Here is a 24,041-nt window from a genome sequence, read left to right on the forward strand (position 1 = left end):
GCGCTGAGGCTCTGGCTGAAAGGACTGTGGGCCCAGGGTGTGCTTTGCCTCGCCCCGCCCGCTCACGGAGCCTGCCCTGTGCTGAGGCGGGAATGAGGGCCTCACGCATTTGTGAAAGACATGCCCTTGCCACTTTAGGAGTTTGGTTTTTTTAATTTCATCATTTTTTATTGAACCACTGTGAGACACAGTTACAAAGTTGTTCATGATTGGATTTTGGTCATACGATGTTCCAACACTCATCCCTTCCTTCACCAGTGCACATTCCCAACACCAACGTCCCCAGTTTTCTCTCACTCTTCTTTTAAGCACTGTGGTTTGCAATACAAGTATTGACAGATTATCATGTAAATCCCTTCACCTTTCAGCACTCAGTTCTTGTCCAGAGTGATCATTTCCAATTATCATTGTCATACCTTTCTCTGTCTTTTTTTTTTTGTTTGCTTTTTGGGTCACACCTGGCGGTGCTCAGGGGTTACTCCTGGCTCTGCACTCAGGAATTACTCCGGGCAGTGCTCAGGGGACCATATGGGATGCTGGAAATCGAACCCGGGTCGGCTGCGTGCGAGGCAAACGCCCTACCTGCCATTCCATTGCTCCAGCCCCCATCCTTTCTCTGTCTTAACTGCCCACAGCTTTATGAAAAGCTTCCAACCATGGACCAGTCCTCCTGGCCCTCATTTCTACTGCCTTTAAGTATTAGTTTCATACTGTTGTTTTTTTTAATATCCACAAAAAAGTGCAGTCATTCTATACCTGTCCTCCTCCTTTTTTTTTTTCTTTTTGGGTCACACCCAGCGATGCTCAGGGGTCACTCCTGGCTCTGCACTCAGGAATTACCCCTGGCCGTGCTCAGGGGACCATATGGGATGCTGGGAATCGAACCTGGGTCAGCCGCGTGCAAGGCAAACACCCTACCCGCTGTGCTATCGCTCTAGCCCCTGTCCTCCTCCTTTTAACTCATTTCATTAAGCATGGTACTCTCCATGTCCATCCATGTATAAGCAAAGTCCATGACTTTATTTTTCTTAATGACTGCGTTGTATTCCATTGTGTAGATGTACCATTATTTCTTTATCCACTCATCTGTTCTCAAGCACTATGGCTATTTCCAGACTTTGGCTATTATGAATAGTGCTGCAATGAACAATGCATGGATTTCTGCATTGTTTTTGAGCCCCTGGGGCATATTCCCAAGATTGGAATGTCTGGGGCCTGGAGCGATAGCACAGCAGGAAGGGCATTTGCCTTGCACACGGCCAACCCGGGTTCGATTTCCAGCATCCCATATGGTCCCCTGAGCATCGCCAGGAGTCATTCCTGAGTGCAGAGCTAGGAGTAACCCCTGTGCATCACCGGGTGTGACCCAAAAAGAAAAAAAATGAATGTCTGGGTCTTATGTAAACTCAATTTCTAGTGTTTTTTTTTTTTTGGGGGGGGTGTCACACCCAGCGATGCACAGGGGTTATTTCTGGCTCATGCACTCAGGAATTATTCCTGGTGGTGCTAGGGGGACCATATGGGATGCTGGGAATCGAGCCCAGATTGGCCAAATGTAAGGCAAACACCTTACCCACTGTACTATTGCTCCAGCCCCTCAATTTCTAGTTTTTGGATGAACGCCTATATTGTTTTTCAAAAACAGGACCGGTCGGCATTCCTACCAATGAATGAGAGTCCCTTTCTCCCTGCATTCACCAGCACTGTTGTTCTTTCTGAAGTGTGCCAGTCTCTGTGGTGTGAGATGATACCTCATTGTTGTTTTGAGTTGCATCTCCCTGATAGTAATGCAGAGCATTTTTCATGTGCCTTTTGATGTGTACCGCCCCCCCCCCGTTCATTCTTTTTTTTTTAATTACTGAAAAGAGTCCACACTTTTTTCAAGTATATTTATTTCTACCTGTCGGCTGTTACAGAGCCGCTTAGAATATTGATGAACAAGCCTGAGTACATAGAAGATTTCCATTTGGTCAACATCAAGGAGAGGAATGGGGGTCACAGTAGATACTTAGTCACAGTTTGATTTTGTTTGGTTTGCAGGCCAGACCCAGGAGAGCTCAGAGGTTCCTTATTGCTGACTCTGCTCAGGGGTTACTCCTGGTGATGCTCAGGGACCAGGTTTGGCTGCATGCCAGGGAAGAGCCAGAAGGCCTGTACCGTCTCTCCAGCCTGATACACATGTCACTATTTTAGAAATTGCCTGATCCTTTGCAGTCAGTGGCGGCACACAGCTCCCAAAAGCAAGTGCTTCCAGCTCGGCCACGTCAAGCCTTTCACTCCACCCACTCTACCGGGCCTGCGGGGGGTGGTCTCAGAGGCACCGGGTTCCAGTTTCCCTACTTTAGCTATAGAGTTTTGTTGGTAAAATATCTTAAAATCTCTTGCCTTTTTTTTAAAAACTGGGTTGTAGACCGGAGAAATAGCACAGTGGGCTATGTACTAGCTAGAATACGCTCTGAGCACTGCCAGGTGTGGTCCAAAACAAAAACTGGGCTATTTTCATATTGAAATTTGAGAATTACTGATAATTTTTTTTAATCATGTTTACAAATACTTTAATTCAGGAGTCCTTTTACTGTTTAAGCAATGGACCCACTTAGATTTTTTGTTTTGATTCTTGGGCCACACCCAGCAGTGCTCAGGGCTTACTCCTAGCTCTGTGCACAAGGATTGCTCCTGGTGATACTCTGAAAAACAAATGCGGGTGCCAGGGGGTTTGAACAAGGTCAGCCACATGTCAGCCACATGCAAGACAAGCACCTTATCCCGTCCTATCTCCTTGGCCTTATCCAATCAGATCTAAACAAAGTTTTGTTTTGCTTTTGGGTCATACCCTGTCCTGCTGGGGTCCTCCCTGAGGTGCTCAGGATACCTGTGGTACTGAGGTTGAACTGAGTCAGCCATTTGTAAGGTGAGATCCTTAACCCCTCCCCTTCCTCTAACTGCAAGGCAAGCACCTTACCTGCTGTACTATCTCTCCAGCCCCTTGTAAGTTCTCTTTGTGTTTGTATGATGCTGGAGGGTGGGAGGGGCAGTCTCACTCCCAACTCAGTGCTCAGAGGATGCTGGGGCGAGGGGACAGGACTTGAGCCTCCTGCACGAATGCACTCCAGCCTTTGAGTGTCTCCCTGGCTATAAGCCATTTCCATACTTGGTTCAGCTGTTGCCGTTCCCTACACCACTACTCAAAGGCAAGTTTTATTTCTTGTGTATGTGTTTGGGCCACACCCACTGGTGCTCAGGGTTTACTCTGGCTCTGCTCTCAGGGATCACCCCTGACATGGGGGGGGGGAATATAAGGTGCCTGGAATCAAACATGGGTCCACCGCATATAAGGCAAATACCCTACCCACTATCGCTACAGTCCCATGTTTTACTTCCTTTTAAAATTCTTTTTGTGACCTAAATAAAAATACTACAATCCCTGAAAGGTGAGCTGGTTGAAGGTAAAATCTTTTTTTTTTTTTGGTGGCGGCCCACATCTGGCAACGCTCAGGGATTGATTCTAGCAGGAAACCATACAAGGTGCCAGGAATCAAACCCCACCCAGGTCAGCTGTGTGCAAGACAAGTGCCCTCTGACCCACTGTATTATCGTTCTGGTCCCTAAAGTCTTCTAAGATTGTTAATTTGGGGGATTTGCCCAGGTGTTGCTCAGGATCCCGCTTCCCCCTCCCTATCACCATACTAGGCCAACCGGTACAGGGCCCAGTGCTGGAGCCAACTCCTCAGACCCTGACGGGTGAGAACACCAGGTCCACATGTAGCAGTGTCTGGGGGCTTCGACAGCTATATCCAGAGATCTTAGGGGCCATGTGCTGATAGGGAGGGAGCCTGGATACGGTGCAAGCAAGGCTCATGCCTAACCCCTGCACTACCTAGCCAGTCTCTAAAATACTTCGCTTTTCAGTTAAAGGTAGTATGTGTGTCTGCCAGGAATGTTCTTTAATCATTATTTTAGGGAGGCAAGGCTTAAAGTATAGTGGGTAGCTTACCTTGGCTGCAGTAGACCTGGGTTTGATCCCCACCATCACATATGGTCCCTTGAGCACTGCCCAGTGTAGCCCAAGAACCAAAACAAAATGTTTAACTTGTAAAAAAAAAAAAAATGACACTGTATGGAACATAGAATACACGTGTAAGAGCAGGGGGCCAGGAAATTCCTGCTGGTTCCCACTGACACAAGAGGAGCTTCCAAGGTGGACTGAGAATTTGGGGCTTTTGGTGTGGGTTGAGGCAGCAGTGGGGGCTTACCCCCATGGCTCTCCCGAACCGGAGTTTATGTGCAATTGAACTCAGATGAGCTTTACTCAGTCATCAGAACCCCCAGACACAGTAGATGGTCAGCTCCAGAGTTAGGGTTTCAGAGCAAAGGGTTGCCCCTGTTCTGTTGAGGAACCAACTGCTCTATTCCACCCAAATGGGAGGTGCCCGTGGGCCTCCGTGGATGAATGACACCATGGTTGGAGAACGGCACACTACAGTGAGGGAGCGAACACGACAGCAAGGGCTAGAAAGCTCTTCCCGTGGATTCTGGAAAGGCCCATTCTTTCTCAGGCGGGGCCACACCCAGCGGGGCCTGCGACTGCTCCAGGCACTGAGCTGCGGCTCCACGGTCTTCTCTGTCTGTGACTCCCACTGGTGCTCAGGGGCTCTCGTGCTCCTGTGTCTCCGGCGGGGGGTCTCCCGTGGGGCTTCTCGCAGCTGGCCAGGGCTGTGGTCAGGCTGCCTACTTGGGCAGCAAGTCGCCAGCTGGACCCACAGCCTGGAGAGGCAACTTTCTCCGATTTTCTGGGCGTGGTCCTGCGTGTTCAGGGCGTGGCCCGTGAGCCTAGGTTGTGACCTTGCGTGTCCAGGGCTTGGTCCGTGTGTTTGGGCGTGGCCTCGCGTGTCCAGGGCGCGTTCCGTGCGCTGGGGCGTGGTCCTGGCGTGGCCCGACCCGGCGGTGTCCGGTGTGCAAGTGTCAGCGTTGTGCCCCGGCCCCTGCTCCTCAGGCTCGGCGAGTTGAAAGCTGCGGAGGGCGTTTCCGTGACCTGCACGGGCCAATCGGGGTCGCCCAAGCGGGAGTGCGCAGAGCGGTCCGCGGGCTACGCCCAGGTCACGTGCGCGTCGGGCGGGCAGAGCCCGCCGCCACTGCACCGCTTCGCGGCCTGCCGCCGCTGGGGGCTTAGTGGCCACTGCGCCCCAGATGGACGCGGTGCCCCTGCGGCAGAGAGAACAGAGACAGCAACAGAGGCCCCTGTATGCTCAGACCAGAGTGGCCTCTCGGCGGGTCGGTTGTGGCCAGCCCCAGCTCCGTGTCTACAGTTAGCCCGTCCCTATCATCCCCGCTGTTCCCCCAGCCTTCTTCCCCTGCATCCCTGGGCGGTGTCCAGCCGACGCAAAAAAGCAGCGGTCCTCAGAAGCGCTACCCAGACCCAGGCAGGTACAAGATGAGCCCCTGGAGGGGTTGCAGAGACAGGACAGCGAGGAAGGCGCTTCTTGCCCAGCTGGCCAGATGCCGGTTCCGCAGCCCTGCCCCGTGGCCTGGCTGTGGGAGTGAGCTATCTGTGGTCCCGAGCACCAGGGCGCCAGCCCCACCCCTCTCCTGGCCCCTAGCCAAAGCCAGCAGAGCAGCTTCTGGCCAGCACCGCCTAGGTGCTCCTCCCCTGGGCACGCCCTAACCCCGCCCCCCACACCCCCCCCACACCACCACCCCACCCCGCCCTACACACACACCACCACCACCACCACCACCACCACCCCACCCCTGGGCTTCTCTGAGCCTTGGGATGGGAGAAAGCAAAGCTTCTACTGATCTCCTGTCTTCAGGCAGAGAAGCCGGTCCTGAACCAGCATCTGTAGGGCCTTTCCTCTCACACCCCAGAACTTACCTGCAACAGAACTGAAGTCGTGAGTGGGCTGGGCTGGGCTGGGCTGGGCTGGAGAGCAGCCTTGTCCCCGTGACTGAGGGGGTGCAGATTGCTCTGAGCCCCCAGGGCCCCCCACATGCTCCCAGAATGTTGGCTGTACATGGTCTGCTAATTTACAGATTAGAAGCATTTGAGCAGGTAACACTTTAGATCATCCAGCTTCAACCTATGACTTCCTGGTCACTTCTGGGGTGGGGGACCTTGGGAACCTGGAGACCACGGATGAGACCAGGCGGAGGAGTGGGCCAGGATCATGAGGAGGACGACTGGAGTTCAGCACTGAGTGCTCTATGAAGCTTGTGCAAGCTGGGGCTGACTGGTGGGGAAGGCCACCCTGGAATGACCCTCTGTTTGGAGTGGGTGTATAAGGCTGCCCAGGGATCTGTCTGCCCCACTGTCCACCTACTGAGGGAGAGTCCTGCCTAGCTGTGCCCCCTCCCTGCCCAACCTTGCCCCTTGGCTGTCTGACCTTGTCACCCAGCCTGTCTCATCTTGCCCCCAGCCTATCTGACCTTGTACCTAGCCTGCCTGACCTTATCTCCTGCCTGCCCAACCTTGTCCCCTGCCTGCCTGCCCTTGCCTTTGGACTGTTCCCAGGCCCAAGCTGCCCACCATGCCTTCCTCTTGTCCTGGAGTCTGGCCAGTGGAGAAGACAGGATGATGAGGACAGGCATGCTCCAGCCTCTGTTTTGGGTTTTTTTTCTTCTTTTTTTTTTGTGTGTGTGTGTGTTTGTGTGTTTGCTTTTTGGGTCACACCCAGCAATGCACAGGGGTTACTCCTGGCTCATGTACTCAGGAATTAGTCCTGGCGGTGCTTGGGGGACTATATGGGATACTGGGAATCGAACTCAAGTCGGCTGCATGCAAGGCAAATGTCCTACCCGCTGTGCTATCACTCCAGCCCCTCCAGCCTGTGTTTTGTGCCACCCTAGAACATTGCCTTCCTGGGGCCAGTGGAAATGCCTGACCAAGGGACAGCTAGCTGGATGCCCCCTAGTCCAGGACCTGCCACCCTCAGCAGCCTGGCATTGTTGGCAAGGACACAGCAGATTAAGACTTTTCACAGCAGCGCTCAGACAGGGGCCTGTTCATGAGCCTGTAGCCTGGACAGACTGGACGCTGCACAGCTGCGGGCACCAGACCTGCGGCCAGCCTGTGGCCGTGTCTTATAAGCCATATGAGTAGCCAAGGCTCGGGGTGGTAGAGGTGCCTGCACAGAGTGCCCGCCCAAGTCTGGCCCTGGTGGCCCCAGCACTGATCTCTGAGCCCGGCCAGCCGAGTGTTAACCAGGTTGGGCTCAGACCCTGTGAGAACGACGGGGAGCCCCCAGATTCATGGGACACACCTGCTCTGTGAGGGCTGGCTACTCCCCCGTGCTGTGTGATGCAGGAAGCTCCACACAACCATTTCTTCCCCCTCTCCAAATGCCCAGCGTGTACTGCATGCCAGGCAGGGCATCAAGGCCCCAAGCCCAGGAAGGGCCCCAAAGCAGCAGAAAGTCTGGGTTTCCTGGAGGATGTTGTAGGCGGGGGGGGGGGGGGCGGGGGGGCCTGTAGGGCTCCTGTGCTGCCTGGGAAACAGGTGCGGAAACAAGAGTTTGTGGTTTCTGGACACTGAGTGGCATCTTAGCCCGTGTCCCAGCTGCTGGTGCTAGAGCTGGGAGTGTCTGTCCCTGAGGGGTCACTGCTTGTCTGCAGCTCCCCCAAGGGCAGCTTCAGCATCAGAGTCGGCCCCGTGTCAGCAGAATGTAGGTTCATAGTCCTGAGAGGGTTTGTAGCTAGGGGCAGGGGGGAGACAGCAGTGAGGAAGGCGCAGGCTCTGCGTTCACACAGCCAACCTGGGTTCAAGGCCTGCACCACATAGGGTCCCCTTGCCAGAGTCGAGTGACGGGCTGCAGAGATAGTACAGCAGGTAGGGTACTCATCTTGCATGGGTTCAGTCCTCTGCATTCCATATGGTCCCCCAAGTACCGCCAGGAGTACTTCCTAAGTATAGAGCCAGGAGTAATCCCTGAGCATTGCCGGGTGTGGCCCAAAACAAAACCAAAGAACAGAGTCAGGAATGACCCTTCAGCACAGCATTGAGAGCTAGCACTGAGCATGGCCAGGGGTGACTTTGCTGTCCAGACACTGGGAAGGGACCAGGGAGCCTGGCAAGGTGCTTGTGGGCTGCATAGGTGAGGCCTGGTTCCCTGGGACACTCCCCATTTCCTGTCCTCCATGTCCTATGTCAAATTGAGGGGAAGTGGCCCAATTAGGATCCCTGCAGCAGGACCTTGGTGATGGAGCTGGGGCCAGGAGAAGGGGAAGGTAACACTTCTGCACAGGCTGGGGACTGGGTGGGGCAGAGAGGCCCCACACCCTCATTTTGACATTTCTGGGAAAGGGCTTTGCTGTAACCCTGATATTGGTGGACCCCACAGGTGGCTCACGTGAGTTGGGAGGAGAGAAGGACAGTCGCCTTCTCCCACTCCGCCTCTGCCACCCAGGACCCTCTGGGAAGACTAGGACCGGTAAAGTCTGAGATGAGCACCTGCCCAGCACGGGCTTGAGCCCTGCCAGCCCCACTAGGTGGCTGCCAGGCCGCACCTGAAGTCCACTTGGTCTTCTCGGCACAGGAGTCAATCCTGCCACCTGATTTCTCGAGGAGCCACTGACTCAGGCTGGAGTGAGGATTTGCTCTTTGCAGGAAAGGAGAAACCAGTCCCAGGCCTGACCCAGGTTTTCCAGGATTCTTGTCTCACTCACAGAAAAGAATTTTGTGAGTAGACAAGCAGTGAAGTAAACATTTAATTTGGAGGGTTTTTTTTTTTCTTTTTGGGTCACACCCAGCGATGCACAGGGGTTATTCCTGGCTCATGCACTCAGGAATCACTCCTGGCGGTGCTCGGGGGACCATATGGGATGCTGGGAATCAAACCCGGGTCGACGGCATGCAAGGCAAACGCCCTACCTGCTGTGCTATTGCTTCAGCCCCCTATCTGGAGGGTTTTTAAAGGGAAGGAGGAAGAGAAAATGGGACAGAGTGGAGAGTAAGAGAGACAGAGTAACGCGCTCAAGAGAGAACTCGGGCTTCTCCAAGGGCAGAGAGAGTCCCTACACACATCCCAGCAGGATAGGAAAGCATGACAGTACACATCTCAAGAGGGGAGATGCGGGCGACAATGTGCTCAGGCACCGCATGTACTCGGCCACGTGAACACAAGCAGCACACGGGCTTGGATAGCATATGTGCGCCCCTCCTTTGTTCAAGATGGCTTTTATAGGCTCTTCGTGGGTTGTCTTGACCTGGAAGTTCTGGAGCCTTCTCTGGGCCAAATCACTGAAGTTAATTGAAGGAGAGGTCCGAGGGTTTTCAGGAGAGAAGCTCCATGGGGAGGGGTCCAATCTCCTCAGGGTCTGCCGATGGTCGAGGGTCTTATCGGTTTTTATTTTCTGTACCCACAAGGTGGATCAGACTTAAAATTTTCCTTCCCCGGGGCTGGAGCAATAGCACAGTGGGCAGGACGTTTGCCTTGCACGTGGCCAACCTGGGTTCGATTCCCAGCATCCCATATGGTCCCCTGAGCACCACCAGGGGTAATTACTGAGTGCAGAGTCAGGAGTAACCCCTGTGCACCGCCGGGTGTGACTCAAAAAGAAAAAAAAAAAATTCCTTCTCAGAAGTTTTGTAGACCTAAGTTTCATTGCCAAGGGCAATGTCTACCTGCCTTCATCAACCCTACACTGTCACTGTCACTGTCATCACTGTCATCCCATTGCTCATTGATTTGCTCGAGCAGGAACCAGTAACATCTCCATTGTGAAACTTGTTAACAAGTTTCACAAATCTGGGGCCGGAGCGATAGCAGAGCGGGTAGGGCATTTGCCTTGCACTCGGCCTACCCGGGTTCGATCCCCGGCATCCCATATGGTCCCCCAAGCACCGCCAGGAGTAATTCCTGAGTGCAAAGCCAGGAGTAACCCCTGAGCATCGCTGGGTGTGACCCAAAAAGCAAAAAAAAAAAAAAAAAAAAAAACACCAAGTTTCACAAATCAACCCTACACAGAGACCTCATATGGCTGGCTAAGAGTGCAAGACTGTGGTGGGAAGTGATGTCGGTGGGCCCCCACGAGTAGCTTATGTGAGGGTGGAGGAGAGAGACAGTCACTTTCTCCCGAACTGGACTGCTAAAGTCTGCGGTGAGCCCCTGTTCGGCACAGGCCAGAGCCTCCCAGCCCCAACAGCAGGCTGCTTGGTCTCTTGGGCACAGGGGCTGATCCCCACTCCCGATTTCTCAAGAAGTCACAGACTCAGGTTGGGATGAGGAATTGCTCTTTGCAGGAAAGTCAGTCCTAGGCCTTACCCAGCGTCACCAGGTTCTTTGTTTGTTTGTTTTTTAAAATTATTTTATTGAGGCACTGAGTTACAAAGTTATTTATGATAGAATTTCAGGCATACAATATTCCAACACCAATTTCCATTACCAGTGTGAACTCCCCCCCGCCCACACCAGTGACCAGTTTCTCCTTCACCCCTCAGCCTGCCTCCCTAACAGATTCAGACACATTTTTCAATGTCCAGCTTTTCCGTTTGTTTCCTTTTGTTTACTGGGTTCTTGTCTTGCCTCTCAGAGAAGAATTTCAGGAGTAGAAAATCAGTGAAGTAAAAGAGATTTTATTGGAGGTTTGGGGAGGGGAGGAGAGAGGGAGAGTAAGAGAGAGAAATGTGCTCAAGAGAGAAGAGGGCTTCTCAGAGGGTGGAGAGAGCTCCTGCGCATATCCCAGCATTAGGTAGGAAAGTATGGAAGTACACATCTCAAGAGGAGAGATGCGGGCACCACATGTGCACACGTGGGCACAAGCAGCACATGGGCTCGGGCAGCATATTCACACCCTCATGGACAGCTTTGTAATGCTCTACCCCTCAGTCATTCAATAAAAAAGTAAAAGAAAGAAAACGAGGAGAGAACTTTTAGGGTACTCTGCAAAATGGTAAAGTGAAGGGCAAAATAGCAGAGAGCCTCTGCATGAAAGGGAAGAAATTCTCTCATTTATAAAAGAGCATTTTATGTTGTTAGTATGTACAATAAAGATAATAGAAGAATTTAAAAAAAAAAAGAGAGAAGGAATTGAGAGTTCTCGAGTAATTTCCTCAGGCTCTTTCTGTAGGGACGGATTGTCTCCTCAGGGGGCAGCTGCTGGAGAAGGACTTATCAGGTCTTGCTTCTGCATCCACAAGATGGGTCAGACTTAGGACTGGTGGCTCTATTACTTCCCAGAAATTTCCATGATGCAGGGGTGGGGATAGGGCTTCCTAACTACCTGCCTACATCAGAAGGAGCAGCTGTCTTGTACACTCCCAACCCGGGTTCCATCGCTGGCATCCCTGAGCACCACTAGAAGTGATTCCTGAGCCAAACAGAACAGAAGTGGTACCTGCGCCCCCGCACAGGGGCCAAATCCCACACCTGGGGGGCTCATGGAGAAAGCCTAGGCCTCTAGCCCCTGCAGCGAGGGTTGGTCCCTTAGTGTGGGGAGAGGAGGCCGTACCAGCCCTGCCGGGCTACCCCCGCCCAAGGTGGCCACAGGAGCTGGTGACACGGCCCTGGACAGGCCCACGAGATCCACGTGGCTTCTGTGTCTCAGAGGCCACATGCTTCCTACCGGTCACTTTCACCTCTGCCCCAGCAAACTTCCTGGAACTCAGGCCAGGTTCTGGCTGCCAAGCCCGGTGTCCTCACTGTCCTCACTGACCCAGAACAGGGTCCCAAGCCTGCGTTTCCAGTGCCAGGTCTCCAAGGACCCTCCCCAAGGGTCCATACTGCTCTCAGAGTCCCAGGCCATTCTGCTCCCGGAGTCTCCTTGCTCCCCCAGACACCCCTGCCCTCTGACCCAGCAGCTCCACTTCCGGGAATTTATTCTAAGGAAATGCAGGGGCCTGAGGGAAGGGTGCGGGCCAACACCCTGGTCCTGAGGCTCTGTGCTGCGAGCGCAGGGCTGTGGGGTCTGTGGGCACCCTGTCTGGCTGAGGCCCTCTCTGGGGACACGTGGCAGGACACCGCTGCAGGCCTCTCGGCTGGGCCCCCCCCAGGGTGGTGCTGGGGTGGACACTGGTTCCAACCTTGGCTTTTTCTTACTGTTTATTCTCACTGGTGTCCCACAGGCAGGGCTGAGTGAGCAGGGCCTAGGGTGTTGCCTAGGGTGTTGCTGCAGGGAGCCCAGGCCACCCCTGGGCATGTGCCTCCTCTTTAGCCAGGGCCCATGTTGAGGCCAACCAGGGAGCTTCTCAGTGGCTCCTAGCTCACATTGCCCTGAATGCTGACGTGCTGGGGACACGGCTCTGGCACTCTGTGCTCATGGAGCGTGGCTCGTGCTCACGCATGTAGCTGTAGTTTGCATTCATACTGGCTGTGCTGGCAGGAGCTGCAGACTGTGGCACTGGGTCATGGGGCTGGGGGCAGTCCGAGGGTGGAGCCTCATGCCCCGCCTGCCCCAGCTGAGCCCCTCCCGCTGCACCCCCTCTCAGAAACCAGGCCTAGAGAGCTAGAGAGCGCCTGTCACTGAGGTCTCCTGAGGGAACAGGCTGTGCTGTGGGGACCCGTGTGAACGTGGTGTTCATGGGCACACACAGAGCCCAGGGCACCTGTGACCCAGCAGGCCCTGACGGAGCACTGGGGGCTGTAGAACCCTGCGCTATGGATCTTTTGAGGGACTAGCAGCAGACCTGAGGTGCCTCCAGCGGGGTGGCCAGACGAGGCAGAGAGAGACCGGGGCTGTAGTGGCTGGGGGAGCCAGGAGGGAGGCACAGCCACAGCCAGACCATCAGGGCCACCAGAGGCGGGAAATGCCCGAGAGGGACCCTCACCAGGTTGCTAGGGGAGGGAGGGAGTCAGGGCCGAGCCCCACAGCCAGTCAGTCAGGCCCAGGAGGGCTGTCCCCACTCCACTCCTGCCCCCTCCCCGTGGGACTCTGCTCTCACCGACCATGGAAGCACACCAGGCCAGTCACGGACACTTCACTGGCCTCTGGTGCCATGTGGCACAGCAGAAACCCTCAGGTCCTGCAGGGAAAGCCACAGGTGGGGACAACGTAGTTGGAAGCTTGGCTGGTTTCCGGGGGACTGGCTGGGCCCTGAGCCGCCACCTGGTACTTTTCCTTCCTGTCCTGTGGCTGTCGCTGCCTCCCTGGGCTGGGTTGCAGCTGCTCCCTGGGGAGGCGGTTCTGTTTACAGGCGGGCACGCAGCCCCAGTGTGGGCGGGGAGGGGCAGTGCCTGCTGAGACCATGGTGTTGGGCACTGAGCTCAGCGGAGTGGGACTCGGAGCAGACTCCTGGGCCCTTGCAGCAGGCGCTGGGGGGCTGTGCTCAGAACACGACTCCCAGCGCTCCCATCCGCCCCAGGTCTCCGACCCCACACCCACCTTTTCATCAAGCTCCAAGAGCAGGGGGCTTATGTGGCCTGTCAAGGAGGCCACACCGAGCGGTCGGGACCAGGCCTGGGAGCCGCTTCCCAGTCCACAAAGTGATTTATTCTGGAAAATCGTGTTTTAGCGCCAAAAGTGGGAAGTAGCGAAAAGCTGGAGTCTATGTTTCTGTGCGTGCCTTGGCTTAACTCTGGGGTCTCCTTCATGGGCACTTGGGAATTTATGCTCCTTTAAATAAAGGCCGAGACTCACTCGGATATTAATAGTACAAAAGGTAAGATGCTTGCCTGGCACACGGCCAACTTCGGTTCCATTCCGGCACTCGGTATGGTACCCTGAGCACTGAACAAGGAGTGAGCTGAGCACAGATTGGCTGTGGCCTGCAAACAAAACTACAAAGTGAGCAGAAATAGGGAACTGCACAAGATATTCTCTATTTCTCTATTTGAAACAGGGTACCTAACGTGTCATAGCCGAGCACATAAGCAGTCCGAGGCAGTCTGGGTCACACTCGGTGGATGCACTGGGCCTTCAGGATGCCCAGCGCGGCGGGCTGTGGCCGCCCCCTCCACACGCGTGCTTAGTCCTTTGGGAAACGGAAGGGTCACCGTGTGGACGTGTTTTCTCTGGCCGGAGTCAGGCTGAAGGAGGCAGGGACTGCGGGGGCCCTCACGCCCAGGAGGGTGCCTATGTTCCGCGAAGGCACCTCCTCCGTGCAGGCGTCGAGGCTTCAGTCCGTCGTAGCCGAGTGTGGCGCCGGGCAGCGTGGCGGGCGGCCTCACCTGTCCAGGATGACGGTTCCCCGCCTTGCCAAGACGGCCTGTCCACGAGGGTCCTGCCCGCAGACGCCCCGAAACTGGCCCGCTCTGCAGCAGCCGCCCGTCGCCGACGCGCTCGCTCGAAGCGCCCGCCCCGGAACCCCGCCTCGGTTCTCATCCCTCGTCTGGGCTTCAGCTCGCGATTGGTCGGGGTTCAGGTGGGCCGCCTCCTCGTTGGTCGAGGAGCTTCAGGTGGCGCGCTCGGGAGTGGTGAGCGCCCGCGTTGCTCCCGCCCCTGCTCCCGAGCGCGGCGCGCGATTGGCTGGTGTCGGCACGGGGCCCGTTCGGGGCCGGGCCTGAGCGGCGCGGAGGAGGCCTCAGGCGGCGGCGGCGGCGGCTCGCGGCAGGTGAGCTCGGGGGTCGCGGCCCGGGGTCGCAGCGGGGACTCGGGGACCCGCTGCGGGCGAGGTTCGGGGCTCTCTCGGCGGTCCAGGCGCGGCCCGGGGCCGGCGGCCCGGGGCGGAGTCTCGGGCCCTGCCCAGGCAGCCAACGGCTGCCGCCCCCGGCCCGCGGCTCAGGGACCCGGCCCGGCGCGCCCCATACAGCCCCGGCCCGGCACGCCCCCCATAGCCCCGACCCGGCGCCCCCCCCACAGCCCCCGCGCGGCCCGGCGCGCCCCCCACAGCCCCGGCCCAGCCCGCGCCCCCACACAGCCGCCGCGCGGCCCGGCCCGGCGCGCCCCCTACAGCCCCAACCCAGTCCGCGCCCCCTCAACCCCGACCCGCCCCCCACAGTCCGGTCCCGACCGCGCCCCCACCCTGGCCCGCGCCCCTCTCAGCCTCCCAACCCCTCGACCCCGAGAGCAGCAGTTTGGGGGTGTTGGGGGCACGGGACCCCTGGGCCTGGCCGTGGTTGCCCCGCCGTGCCCTGGCGCACAGGTGTGGCCTTGGGCGCTTTGCTCGCCCCACCGCAACTGGGCTGCACCTGGGCACCTCCCTGCCCCGTTTGGCCCTTCTCTTCGTCCTTTTCTCCCACTGGCCCACTTAGATTCGCGCTGTCTGAGGCTACCGTCTTTCTGTGCCCACCTCCAGACCTCGACTCCTGGTGACTTCTGTGTCTGCACTTTGGGGTCACACACGTGCTGTGGTGCGATGGCCCTTGCAGCCCCGTGGCTACAGGCTGGTGGTGGCCCCTGACCTCTGTGCCTGGTTCTGGGCTTTTTTCAGGCTGCACCTTTCTGGTGGTTGGTGGTTGGGCCACACCCAGGCGTGCTGTTAGGAGCCCTGCACCACCATGCAAAGCATGTGCCGGCAGCCACACCCGCTGCCCAGCCCTGCCTGTCCCAGGGAGCCCCAGGCTGGTGAGTGGTTTGTCTACAGTGTAAGCCCATGCCTGAGTTGTGGCTACTGTGCTGTGGGCAGAGGCTGTGGTGGCTGAGTAGGAGCCCTGGTGGCCACCCATGCTGGTCGCAGCCTTGTGCCCTGTGTTGGCCTTCTCTCCACTGCTCCTCTTAGAAGTGGGCTGTGACCAAACACTGGCCGTGGAAGCATCCTCCTTTCCGGAAGGTTTCTGAAGCTCCACACCTGTCTCTTGGTGCCGAACATTGCTGTGTCCTATTCACCTCCTGGCTGCCTAGGCCTGTTCCTTGGGCCTCCCTCCATACCTTCTCCTGGGGCCCTGTGGGCGCCCAGGCAGAATCAGTGCTATAGGGGACTCTCATTTTTGCTCTCTCATTCTTCTTGAGAGGTGGAGAGAGGCTGATTTCTTCTTGGTGGGTTTTTCCAGGCATTGCTCCGAGGCCTGAGGCCCTCAGTGGCTCTCAGCTCACTGGCTCTGTACTCAGGCAGCTTGGCACTTACATGTGTCCAAGGATGTGAGGTCAGGGCCTCCAGGCTACCCTAGTAATGCCCGAGCCCAGCGTGGTCTGGCATATACAGGCAAGCCCCCAAACCTGTGCTGTCTCCTGGCCTTCCATCTACATTTTCTGTTGTTGACATTCACACAGTGGAGGGGACAGGCATGTTCGCCAATCCAAGTTCTGTCTCTGCACCATACCTGCACCATACCTGGTAACCTGGGCCCACAGGCTTCAAGCAGCCCCCAGCCTCAGGCCAACACCAATGGCCTGTGCCCCCTAGGGTATTCAGAGCACTTGGCAGGTCACTGCCCCCATTTTACTCTGTCCTCTTTGTTAGCATCCATTACCAGGCCTAAAGGGAACCCCACATGCAGAGCAACTGTCCCCAGACTGGGCTGGCCACTATCCTCACTGTCTCTGAGTGGCCGCCTAGCCTTCCAGTCAGCAGGAGGCACCTGGCCCTTTGCTGAGCTTCCTGTTTGTGGCCTGTTTTCAAGGTCTGTCCTGATAGTGGCACCTGCTGCTCTGGTCCTTTTAGGTCTGGGCCCGCCTTGCCTCAGTCTCTCTGCTGAGCCTCTCAGCATCTTGCTGTGGGCACACCTGGATCCTTGCAGGGTGTGCTGGCGGTGATTGTGCTCTCCAGCCATACCGAGGCACTGCCTGTTATATTTGCCGGCAGCAACTCTGAAGGCTCTGGTTTCTCCCTCTTTTGCTGCACATGCCCATGGGAGTGTGAGGTGGCACCTCGTTTTGTTTTGCATCTCCTCAACGTCTCCTGAATGGTAGATAGCTGAGCAGCCCTTCTCATGTGACCTGCTGGTTGTCTCTAGGGAAACGTCTGTTCAGGCCTGGCCATGTGTCATGTGTGTCTGCAAGCTGGCCTTGCCTTGGGACTGCCTGCTGCCTTGGTCGTGGTCTGTGTGCATGCACTGACCTGGTTGGAGCTCACTCTATTCTGTTGTCCATGTTTGTGTCATACCTAAGAGTCCCCAGTAGTCCCCAATGTTGGTTTACTGGGGTGGCCTACGGGGATTTGGTCCACTCCCATGATGCTCGAGGCTCCTCCCAGCAGCGCCTGCAAAGTCACATGCTCTAGCCCTTTTGTTTGAGTGTCTCTGGTCCCCTCCCCCTGAGTCTGTTTCATGGTTTAACAATTACATTTAGGTCTTTGACCCTTGTTGTTATTGTAGATAAGTCTCCAACTTTTTTTTTTTTAGTTGTGGAGCCACACACAGCTATCCTGGGGGGTGGAGGGAGGCCAGAGTCAGTCCCAGTGGTGCAGTGGAGTCAGGAGCAGAGACATCTGGCAGACAAGCCCTGCACATGCTCACCACCTTGCCAGCCCAGCTTCTCTTGCCCTCACACAAGAGAAACAACAGTTTCCCAGCAACTTGTTGGAGAGACTTTTCCTGCTGTGTTGGATTCTCTTGGCAGCCTGTGAAGAATGAAATGATCCTAAGTTTATGGGCTTATTTCTAGACTTTCAGTTCTGTTCTGTTATCTTGTGTCTGTCCCGATGCTTGTGATGCAACATTTTTTGTTTTTTTGCCACATCTGGCAGTGCTTAGACCTGACTCCTGACTCTGTGCTCAGGCCTGACTCCTTGCTCTATGCTCAGTGCTCACTCACGCTTAGTGTGCTTGGGACACTGTATGGGGTGCTGAGGGTGGAATATGAGTTGTCTGTGTATAAGGCCAGCACCTTCCTGCTGCTATGCTACTGCTCTTGCCCCCCTCACTTCCTAGGCACCTGGGACCCCATTGCAGCTCACAGGAGTTCGAGGATTTTTCTTATGTCTGCCAAGCTTGCCCATTTGCTCATAAGAGGCAAAGCTGGGTCTGGTCATAAGTGCCGCATTTCCAGAGTGGGGAGCAGTGGTCTCTGCAGCAGGGCTAGGGATACTTTCTGTTCATTTGCTGAGCAGTGGGTGGATTCTCAAGCGGGTGCTGGGCGATACTTTCCTAGAAAGGAAGAGTGAGGAAATTAAGTTTGATGGTGTTGGTTTAGGGACCTACTGCAGAGTCAGTTTGGCGTCTCCTTTATCTCCTGCAGTATCTGACAGCCTTCGGGAGATAGCCTCTTTGAGTAAATTTACCCAACTTTGCTCTTTTCTTTGATGCCTGAAGAGAATTACTTTCCAGTTTTATATTATTTCTCGTGTATAAGACAACTAATTGTTCTGTGGAGCTTGTGCGATTTTGCTCAATTCTGTTCATTTGTTCATGTTTGGGTTGTAAGCCTCTTGGTGGTGCTCCAGTGAGTTACCAGTCCGGGGGTCCAACCTGGGACCTCCGCCTGCAAAGCCAATGCTTAGTGTGTTATTAGACTTGACCATTTCTTGGTGACTTCTCTCTGATCTTCCATAGCTGAGATGGTGTCATCTGTGAATCCAGATAGTTTTCTGATTTGTAACCTTGTCTCTTTCTCTTAGGCTGGCACTCAGGCTTCTCTGGACTTGGCCTGGCTGGGACCAAGAGGTGAGAATGGGACCCTTGTTGCATGTCTGTTCATAGCTGTTCTTAATCTGGCTCAGCACTGGGAGTCACACTTGTGTTCAGCCATATTTATTAGTGGGCCTCTGTCACATTGTCTCCTCTCAGACCCATTTGGAGTTGTGTGGCATGGGCGACTCTGTGAGACACAGTCTTGGTGACACACCTGCCTGTGATTCCAGTTTGGTGGCCTGAGTGGGCCTTGCATGGGCCGCAGGGCATCCCTGCAGCCTGGCTGCTGTCTTCTGAGGCAGGAATCGACTGGGTGACATCTATAGTCAGTGCTGCTGTCAAGGATGAGCTGTATGTGATCTGCCATCCACACTGCTGCAAGGTATCAACTGTGACCCATGTGTAGTCAGTGCTGCTGTCAGGGATCAACTATGAGATCTGTAGGCGGGATCGACTGTGTCATCGGTAGTCCAAGCTGCCAGAAGAGATTGCCTGTGAGCTCTATAGTGTAAGCTGCTAGAAGGGATTAACTGGTAGTGTCTGCTCTGTTAATAGTGCAGAAGGTGCCAGCCATGTCTCGGATATGAAAACAGATAAACTCAGTGACTCGGTTGCTGTTTACAGTCACGCTTTTGGCAGGTTGGGGTGATAGTCAGCTTAGCTGGGTACCTTGCGTTTGGAAGGACAGTTTTGATAGGGTGACTAGGGAATTGGTGGGGGGATCCACTTTTTACTGTGCAACCAGGTTTCTGTGATTGCCTTTCCTGGTCACTCCCAGTTAGGTTGGAGGTGAAACAGATAATGTGCAGTTCTGATGGAATAAAAGAGAGAGGGCCCAGCACACTTGTGTGAACTCTCTTTGTACTTCAGTACCTACTTTCTAAAAGAAAGTTCACTCAGGACAAAAAGGAGTAAGGAAAGAGTAGGAGTTCTGTTACCGAGGATGCACTGTTGAGTCTGGAAGTTCTAAAAGTTCATGGATGCACAGTCAGGCCCCTCTAGCATGCTCAGACCATCATCATTTGTTTCTGAGTCTCTGTTTCCGAGTCATTTTGTATTAGGGAATTCTCAGCCACTTAGTGTAAATCATAGTTTTCCTTCATTGGCACTGGTTTGCTTCCTTAAAAATAAAACGGGGGGCCTGAATAGCATAGCCAGGAGGGCGTTTGCCTTGCATGCAGCCAACCCGGATTCCATCCCTGTCATCCCATAGGGTCCCCCAAGCACCACCAGGAGTGATCCCAGAGTGCAGAGCCAGGAGGAACCTCTGAGCATCGGCAGGTGTGGCCCAAAACAAAACAAAATAAATAAAACAAGGGCCGGAGCTATAGTATGGTGGGTAGGGCACTTGGCCTTGCACATGGCCAACCCTGGTTCGATTTCCTGGCATCCCATATGACCCCTAGAGCCCACCAGGAGTAATCCCTGAGCACCATTGGGCGGGGCCCCAAAAACAAAAAAGTAAAATAAAAAATAAAGTAGTGCTGGAGTGACAGTACAGCAGGTAGGGCGTTTGCCTTGCAGGCAGCAAACCTTGGTTTGATCCCCGGCATCCCGTATGGTTCCCTGGGAGGAACACAGGGCCAGGAGCCATGTGTGACTGAAAGAAAATAAAAACCACTCTTCCCCCCTTCCCCCCCACTAACCTGCCAGTTACTGTTGTATTCTGAGTGTGATCACTTGGAATTTGATCTTTGAAAGTAATTTTTTTAGGTTACTCCTTTTTTTTTTTTTTCTTTTTGGGTCACACCCAGCGATGCTCAGGGGTTACTCCTGGCTTTGCACTCAGGAATTACTCCTGGCGGTGCTCGAGGGACCATATGGGATGCCGGGGATCGAACCCGCGTCGGCCACGTGCAAGGCAAACGCACTACCCGCTGTGCTATTGCTCCAGCCCCAGATTACTCCTTTTAAAACTAGAGATAAGAATAGTATTTCATTAGCTTTTATATTAACATTAGCAGGATTAAGATCTGAGCAAAATAATTATGTGTTGAGTCAGTGCTCAAAGGTCAGGGGTCTGTACTCTGGGTGCCAGGACCAAGCTTGAACTGTGGCACCACATGGCCCTGGCACTGCTGGGGAAGGCTCAGTGGTCCCAGCTCTGCTGGATCTGGGTTGGTTCACATTTGTAGACCTGAGCACACCTTGGGAGTTCCCCCAGTAAATTGTCTAGCGCTCCTACTCTAGTTCAGTTCCTTGGATTCGAGCCAGCGTGTGGGAAACAGAGCCAGGGTGCAAGGGTGCAGGGTAATCGGTGTGGAGGGAGTGGTTGAGTGAATGGCCACCATAGCCACCTTGCCCACTAGCTCATGGCATGTCTGTGGCAGGTGGGTCTAGGGATCTTTTCTTGTGGGAAAGGTGGAGAGGCTGCTCCCACAACCCACTCCCAATCAGCACAGGGCCCTCTGGTCCCGTCCTCCCTGGCTGTGCGGTTGCTGCTGGCCTATGCACAATGTGGCGGGTCTGGACGCTGGCCTGCTGGTAGACTGCCCTGCCCTATCCCGAGGCAGGTGGGAGTATGTGCTTCCCATGCCTGGCTGGACCTTCAGTAAGCCTTGCCCAGGGCCCTGGAGCGAGTGTGTCTGCAAAGCTGTGGCACTTCTTGTGGGTGCTCTGGCTCTGGCGTTGGCGCCGAGCTCTATTTCTGGCCCTGTGTAACTGTGATGGTGGGGATTATTTTCAGGCTCCTGTTCTAGATCGTTACTAAATTCGTCCAGACATTCGAAGCCTCCGGATTCACGTTCTGGGCGGCTGCAGAGCTAAGATTCCTTTTTGGCCAGATCACTCAAGGAGCAGAGAGCTTTGTGTTTGTGCCTCCCCGTGACGTGGGTGTCAGGAGGTGGGGCCTGTGGGTATGTGGTCTGGGTGGGGGCTGAGTTTGCATCTTAGGGTGTTTCTGGCAGCTAGGGTGGATGGTGTGCACAGCTTTTCTGGGCCCCAGGGTGCTGCCACTGCTGCCCACCCTGCCCCAGGAGCGCATCAGGGACCTGATGGAATTGTTCAGCCCCACCCCACCCCTCAGCACTGGGAGGGGAAGTGGACTATGGGAGGGGCTGGAAAAATGAGGACAGGCCTGCCTGTGTGCAGATGCCTCTTCCTGCCTCAGTCTGGGGAAAGCCCTGGAGGGTTTGGTGCCCCGCAAGGCTGCGGAGGCTCTGGTGCTTTCATCAGAAGCCTGGGAGTTGGTGCTGGTCTTCACATAGCAGTTCTGCCTGACGGCTGCCAGGCCTGGGGTAGGGCTGTCCTCCGGCCTCTGGCTCCGGTGAGCGGGCTCCGGGTGAGCCTCTTGGAGAAGAGGGAAGAGGCTGTGTGCAGTGTTTGCTCTGCGGCTCTATTTATTTAAAGAGCTGGAGGGCCCCAGAGATGGCACAGGGGCGAGGCTCTCGATTGGCATCATGCCACCTGGTTTGAAGCCATGGCACCACACATGGTCTCTGGAGCACAAAGCCAGGAATAGCCCCTAAATGCTGTGGATGTGGCCCTAATCTCCCCAAACCCTTTTTATCACTCCCTCTTCACCCTTCCCTCTCACTGCTGCTGTAAGGACAGGTTCACACATGTCCAGTCGTGGGTCCTGTGCAGATGCCTGAGTTTGCCCCTGAGTCATGGCTGTGATGGATGTTGGGACCTCCCTAGAGGTGCGTTACTTGTATTGCCCAGGGGCCAAGTGGTCCTGGGAGTCTAGCCAGGCCCTGTCCTTTGGGCCTCTTCCTGCCCTCTGCCACTTGTTCTTTGATTGAAAAAGGACATGGCATGTCTGCGTCAGTGCCCCAGGCTCTGCCAGTCTGCTGAGTTGCCTTGCCCAAGTGTTAGGCTCTGCACCCCACCAAGAAGGTGAGGACTTTGCAGAGGGTTCTAAGTCGCCTCTTGGGGAAGTGACCGCTTCTGAGTATCTGAGCCCGATTCAAAGTCCCATTGAAGGGCATGTCTCCCCATGTGTGACTCTCAGGCTGTGCTTTAGTTGCATGTGGCAGGGAGCGTGTGAGCTGACGGAGATAGTTATATGTCAGCCCTGCTGGCTCCCACGACTCCTGGCTCCTTGGAGTCAGAGGGGCCAGAGGTGACTCAGAGGGCCAGAGCCCAGGGTTTGGTCCCTGGTACCAGGGAGGGGTGACCCAAGCACTGCAATGGGGGTGAGAGTAAAGAAGGGCCCAGACTGCTGAGTGATGTGTTCTATGAGAGGTCACTGGGGAGCCAGGTGCCAAGTGTGTTCTGAGACCAGAGGCCCTCCTCCCCTCCCCACCTGCCTGTTGCCTAGTGAGGCTTCTTGGCCCAGCTCATGCCATTGTTCTGCCGAAGTTCCAAGGGCGTGTGGGCGGGTGGTGGCCCTTGGGCCAGGCCCTGCTTTCCTTCAGTCTGACATTTGACCTGGACTTGGAGTTGGAATCGAGGCAGTCAGACAGGCAGGCCCAAGGCAGGTCGTGGCTCCCTGGGGCCCAGCCAGCTGTTGTGACAGAGGGTTATTGTATGTGCATGAGGTTGCACATGCTTGGGCCTAGGTGCCGCGGAAAAGAGACGGATGTTTCAGTGTTTTTTTTTTTTTCATGTTCCTGATTTAGGGATCACTCTTGGCAGTGCTCTAGGAACCAGGCCCCTACGGGCAAAGCATGGCCTCAGCCCTGTCATAAGTGTGCGAGACATGAGTTTTGTAGGTGTTGTGGGCTTTCTGTTGGTGGGGGCCATACTTGGCAGTGCTCAGGGCTCTTCGAGGGCTCAGGGGGACCCTCTGTGGTGTTGGGCACTGAACATGGGTCATCTGCGTGCAAGGCAAGTGCCCTCCCTACTCCTGTCACTCCAGCTCAGATGGCCACATTTTTGAGTAGTCCTTGTCCCTCTTTTTCGTGGAACCCATGGCCCTTCCCTGCCCTGCCCCTTGCTGCTCAGTGCCAGAAGCTGCACTTGCGTGTGGTGTGTGTATGGCTGTGAAGTCACACTGTATGTGGAGGTCACTGTGGTTTTGGAGTCAGGGTCACACTGTATGTCTAAGGTCATACTGTCTGTGGAGTCACACAGTGTGTCTGTAGAGTCACACTGTGTATGTGGGGTCACTGTCTGTAGGTTTACACTGTGTATGTGGGGTCACACTGTCTGTGGGGTCACTGTATGTATGGTGTTACACTATGGCTGTGGAGTTACACTGTGTGGGGTTACACTGTGTGGCTGTGGTGTCGCACTGTGTGGGGTCACATTGTGTGGCTGTGGGGTCTCACTGTGAGTGGTGGTGTGGGGATTAACTCTTTGGCTTAGTGCTCAGCAGGTGCACAGATCACACCTCCTAGTGCTGTGGCATGTGGGGCAATGGCAGCATCAGAATTGATCTATTGGCACCTTCTGTCCACGGGCAGGTACCCTCCCTGCACTGAGCACTCCCTGGCCCCAAATAAGGATCCTTTGGGCTGTGGGTAAGCAAAGGTGGTCACTCTCCCGTGTGTTAGAGCTTGGCATCTATGGACCTGCGGGAGGCTCCAGGGCCCAGGGTCCCCACATGCAGCATGTGCTAGCCACTGTATGGGCACTGCCAGCTAGGAAGGGATGCCAGTGTTCCCAGACAGGAATGTGTGTGGGCACTGTAGCCTACCCCAGTGCGGCGAATGCCAGGCCCTATTTCTGCTTCAGCTGAGAGTTTAGGCCCGTGTGTACCTGTGTGCACCTGTGTTCCCCTGT

General features: G+C 55.4%; 1 protein-coding gene across 4 annotated transcripts in view; it reads left to right on the forward strand.

The window, feature by feature from the left end:
- The first annotated feature begins 14,419 nt into the window (after window positions 1-14,419).
- The window catches only part of SUN1 (Sad1 and UNC84 domain containing 1), a 41,393-nt gene continuing 31,771 nt past the window's right edge, over window positions 14,420-24,041 (forward strand). For 3 of the 4 annotated variants that reach the window (XM_055135913.1, XM_055135915.1, XM_055135916.1), the window contains exons 1-2: window positions 14,420-14,479; window positions 18,362-18,407. The gene's annotated coding sequence lies outside the window, so the exon portion shown is untranslated. The remainder of the gene's footprint in view (window positions 14,480-18,361; window positions 18,408-24,041) is intronic. The other variant, XM_055135914.1, reaches the window with a different exon arrangement.

This window comes from Sorex araneus, chromosome 4 (assembly GCF_027595985.1).
Source record: "Sorex araneus isolate mSorAra2 chromosome 4, mSorAra2.pri, whole genome shotgun sequence".
Classification (NCBI taxonomy): Eukaryota; Metazoa; Chordata; class Mammalia; order Eulipotyphla; family Soricidae; genus Sorex; species Sorex araneus.